Here is a 5,144-nt window from a genome sequence, read left to right as displayed (position 1 = left end):
CGAGCCAGACAAAAAGTCAGGCCGTGTTCAGTTCTAGCGCAAAAAATTTTTACGTTGGAATTAAGTATGCTCATTAGATTTGTCTCGCGATTTACAGCCCATCTATGCAAAAAAAATTTGTAAATAGATTTCATTTAGTACTCTATGCATGTGTCGAAATATTCGATGTGACAGTTTTTTTTTCGTGTTTACCGAGTTTATGGATAAAGATCATGGCGTCAGTCTAATGGTCGATGGACACGATACCCAGCCAGCCCGGTATTTCAAGTCGGTTCATCGATCCCACCAACCCAAACATCCTTGCCTGCCACGAAACCTTTGCCCCATATATATCCCTCTCGTCTCGGGTTCCATCTCCATCACAAGCCCTTAGCCCAAAACCTCAAGGGTCCAAACCCAAAGCCCTCAAGCCCACAAGTCATACACTCCTCACCTCCTCAAGTGAGGCCCTTGAGGCCCATACCCTCCGCCCTGCAGATGGCAGCAGCCGCGGCCGCCGCCGACGCCGCCTACATCCTCGTGGAGTCGTGGGCCCACCCGAGGCCCGCCATGCAGCGGCGCGGGCCCCGGATGCCGCGCCGGCAGCTGCTGCGGCGGCGGCAGCGTCGACGGGGGAGGAGTTCCTGGACCTGATGGACGCCGTCTTCAACAAGCCCGCGGCGCCGGCGGCGGGGCCGGGCGGGAAGGCGCTCACGGAGAACCTCTCCGCGACGTTCGCGTCCTCGGGGGACCCCTGCCTCGACTTCTTCTTCCACGTGGTGCCCGGCACGCCGGGGCCCTCCGTGGCGTCGCTCCTGGGCGCCGCCTGGGCGGCCGACCCAGTCACCGCGCTCTGCCTCGTGGCCAACCTCCGCGGCGTGCGCGGGAGCGGCAAGTCCGACCGCGAGGGCTTCTACGCCGCTGCGCTCTGGCTGCACGCGCGCCACCCGCGCATGCTGGCCCTCAACGCCGCCCACGTCGCCGCGTTCGGGTACCTCAAGGACCTCCCCGAGCTGCTCCACCGCATCGTGCACGGCGGGGCGTCCACCAGGACGCCCGGCAAGAAGGCGCGCCTCGCCGCCCGGGGCGGGTCGTTCGTCGGCCGCCGCGGCCAGGGCCGGGGCCGCGTCGACAGCTGCAAGCGGCGCCGCGGGGCCAGCCCCACCCCGCGCGTCGGCTCAACCGAGGAACGCGTCGCGGCCAGCCTGGAGCGCGACCGGGGGCTCGCAGCCGCGGCCGCGGCGGCGCGGCGGGCCAGGAGAGCGGAGACCGCGGCGAGGGCGGTGGAGATGTACAACAACGACCCCACCTACCGGTTCCTGCACGACTGCACGGCGGACCTCTTCGCCGGCCTACTCGCGGAGGACATGCGCAAGCTCGCCGACGGCAAGGTCCGGGAGTTCTCGCTCGCCGCCAAGTGGTGCCCGTCGCTGGACTCATCCTACGACCGCTCCACCCTGCTTTGCGAGGCCGTCGCGCGGCGCCTCTTCCCCAAGGGCTCTTCGCCCGAGCTCGCCGCCGACCTCCCGGACGAGCACTACGCGTACCGCGCGCGCGAGTGGCTCCGGAAGGCGGCGCTCGTGCCGCTCCGCCGCTCGCTCAAGCTCCCCGAGGTCTTCATCTCGGCGCGCGCGTGGGGCTCGGTGGTCTACACGCGCATGGCGTCCGTGGCCATGAAGAACTACAAGGACCTCTTCCTCAAGCACGACGCCGACCGCTTCAACGCCTACCTCGCCGACGTCAAGTCCGGCAAGAAACGGATCGCCGCGGGGGCGCTGCTCCCGCACGAGATCATCGCCTCGCTCGGCGACGACGGCGAGAACGACGGCGGCGTGGCCGACCTTCAGTGGCAGTGTATGGTCGACGACATGCGCGCGCTCGGCAGGCTCACCAACTGCGTCGCCGTGTGCGACGTGTCCGGCAGCATGTCCGGCATCCCCATGGACGTGTGCGTGGCGCTCGGTCTCCTCGTGTCCGAGCTCAGCGACGACTCCTGGCGCGGCCGCGTGATCACCTTCAGCGAGCGGCCCCAGCTCCACCGGATCACCGGCGAGACCCTCCCCGAGAAGATAAGCTTCATCCGCACCATGGACTGGGGCATGAACACCAACTTCCAGGCGGTGTTCGAAAAGATCCTCGAGGTGGCCGTCGGCGCCCGGCTGGCGCCGGAGCGGATGGTGCGGCGCGTGTTCGTGTTCAGCGACATGGAGTTCGACCAGGCGTCGGCGCAGCCGTGGGAGACGGACTACGAGGCGATCGTGCGCAAGTTCACGGAGGCCGGGTACGGCGCGGCCGTGCCGGAGGTGGTGTTCTGGAACCTGAGGGACTCCAAGGCCGTGCCGGTAGAGGCCGGGCAGAAGGGCGTCGCGCTCGTCAGCGGCTTCTCCAAGAACCTGCTCAAGCCCTCGATGGCGGCGGCGTCATCAGCCCCCGGGCCGTCATGGAGAAGGCCATCGCCGGGCCGGAGTACGACAAGCTCGCCGTCTTTGACTGAAGCCGAACAAGCTAGACTTTCTGAATCCAGCATTTCCCGCAATGAGTTTTTTCCCCCAACTTCTGTTGGCTTGTTTGGGGGAATTTTGTAAAGAAATAAACGAAGTTTGATGAATTTGCTCTGTAAATTTGCATTGCACTGCATGGTATTGCTAAATTAAACCTGAGAACGCCCCGCGTTGCTCCTAGGGCGACTCGGGCGGCGCCGCCGCCACCCCCCAGCAAGGCCGCCCCTTCCTCCCCTCTGCCGCGCCGCCGACGGAGCTCGCCGGTGGAAGTCCATCCGGCCATGATGAAGGCGGTGGCTCGTGTTTCTTCCCATGAGGTTTCCTCCCAGCCCCCCTCCTCTTCACCGGAGTTGCGCCGATCGGTGGCCGCTGCCGCCGATTTTCTCCGCCGGCGCGTAGATCCGGCATTGGTGGTCCTCGATCTGTGGCTTGCCGGCCGTTTTTGGGTCTGCCCCTTGTGGATCGACCGCGGGGTCTCGGCTGGCCGGTGCCGTTCGCCGAGCGGCGCGGCTGGACGACACCTCTCCCCCATGGCGCCCGCTCTGCCGCCGGCGCCCCTGTGCGGCTGCTCGTGGTGGCGGCGCCTTGGCTGGTTCCTTGCGGTGGCCAACAGCTCCGGTGATTTTCTTTGGGGCTTGGCCGAGGTGCTGGCGAAAGCTTGGACGGCGACATCTACGGATGCCGCTCCCTTCTTGAAGGTGTCCTTTTGCACCTCTCCGCCTCTCCATCCGGCTGGGGCCTTCTCTTTGCTGCTGCTGTTTGCTCCTCGTCGGCTCGCCGGCGTCGGCGAGGACCTTCCACCGCTCTGTGACTGTTTGCGGCACCCATGGGTGAGTAGCCTTGGTTGTCCAGGAGCGTAGGGGGTGCAGGGTCTTGGTCTCCGGCGTGGAGCTTGCAGGGTTCTTCTCCTTGGTCTTGGTCCTTGATCAGCGTGTTTGTCGATGGCATTCATGGTTCAAATTGTCTCTGCTTCTGGCACCTCTTCTTCGTCGCTGCTCTCCTTGTTGGTGGTCTCATCAAATCAAATGCCGGGCGTTCCTTGTTGCTGGCCCTCCCTCCTTCGAGGCTTCCTCCCATTGTTGGTTGTCGGATGGCGGTAGACGGGAACCGGATGTGCTGTGAAAGGTGCTGCCATTAGCTTGAAGGGAGATCGGGGTTTCTGGTGAAGCTATGATTAGTGTTCTCCCCCATCTTTAGTCCCCTTCCGCTGTGGCAGTCCCTCATTCCTTCGAGGCTTCCTTCCCTTGTTTGACGGTGGAGGGCGGCAGCGGCGAGGCGTAGCTACGAGGGGTGGCGGGTAGCACATTTGGTTCTGCATGTAACACCCCTGGTGTTAATCTTGTACATTAGCCGCTAAGCATCGCTTAATCATGATCACTAGTTTAAGCTTTGTCATTAGTGGTAATTGTGCATGCATAATTATATTTTGAATTCATGTCATCACATGCATTCAAGTTTAATTATGTTTGCGCAATTTCTGCTAATTACAAACCAGCAGTCAAAATCCAGTTCAATCTCTATCTGAACCCCTCTTTGCGCTGAGTCTAAAATCAGCTTTGATCTTCTTTTGACCCAATTTTATCTCTCAAATCGTTGATCAAAACAACTTTTATCCAATACCAATGTTGTAGATCTTTTCTTCCTCTACAACTTTTATTTTGGACAAATTTCAAGTTGCTTTGCGAAAATTTTAGTATTGGGCGCTCCAAAATTGAATCTGTTTTGCCCCAAAACCCGGAACCTCCGGGTTTGGAAACCAAAAGTTCCGGTTTTGCTCTGTTTCACCTACTCCGGTGCCCATATCGGCGACTGTGCCGCCGGCGACGCCACGCGTCACCGCGCCAGTGAAGCCCTCACCGCTTAAGCGGCGCAGCCACGTCACGAGCGAAACCCCGTTTCGCTTCTCCTTCTTCTCCCTTCCCGTGCCCGCGCGAAGCCGGTAGGCAGAGCAAAGCCGCCGCTTGCTGCAGCTCGCCGCCGCTCGTCCCGCCGCCGTTCTTCGAGCCCGAGCCCTCCCGAGCCACTCCACCTCACCCCGCACCTCCACCGCCCCATCCCGAGCTCGGCCGAGCCCTATCCCGGCCGAATCGCCCCCTCCTCCGTCGACCCGCCATTGCCGTCCCCGTCCCCGTCGAAGCTTCGCCCCTCACGCCGACGACCCCTCTCCGGCTGTCCTCCGCCCGATTCGAGCCCGTGGTGAGCTTTCCCGCGAGCCCCTCATCTCAAGCCCCAGGGCCGCAGGGCTCCCCTGGCTGCGGGGCAGCCCCGCCCGCCGCCGGCCGGCCATGCCGCCGGTGGGGAATGCAGAGCGCCGCCGCTCCTGCCCTTGCGCGCCATGCGCCGGCCATGGCCTTGGCCTGGTTGTCCCCTGTTTTTGCCCCAAAACTGGAACTTCTGGTTTTGGAACCCGAAGGTTCCGGTTTCCAGTTAAATTCCAGTTTCAGTTTTGTGTACTCATCTTGTAAAATGCGTGGTAAATACCAAAACAATGTGAAAAATGCAAACTAAATTTTGTTAGGTTTCTAAAATCAAGACCTTCAGAGGAAAAATATTCATGCCTGTGAAATATCACTTTTTCCCCTGCTAAATTTTGGTTTGTGATTAAGCTAGTTTAATTTGTATCTGTTTTTCTGTTGGTCTAAAAATCATGAATTTTTTGTGGTA

General features: G+C 61.2%; 1 pseudogene; it reads left to right on the top strand.

The window, feature by feature from the left end:
* The first annotated feature begins 233 nt into the window (after positions 1 to 233).
* Positions 234 to 2,600, top strand: LOC120654327 (annotated as a pseudogene).
* The last annotated feature ends 2,544 nt before the right edge of the window (positions 2,601 to 5,144 follow it).

The sequence above is a fragment of the Panicum virgatum genome, chromosome 1N (genome assembly GCF_016808335.1).
Source record: "Panicum virgatum strain AP13 chromosome 1N, P.virgatum_v5, whole genome shotgun sequence".
Taxonomy (NCBI): domain Eukaryota; kingdom Viridiplantae; phylum Streptophyta; class Magnoliopsida; order Poales; family Poaceae; genus Panicum; species Panicum virgatum.
Note: the sequence above shows the minus strand (reverse complement) of the source record. Positions and strands in the feature narration are given on the sequence as shown.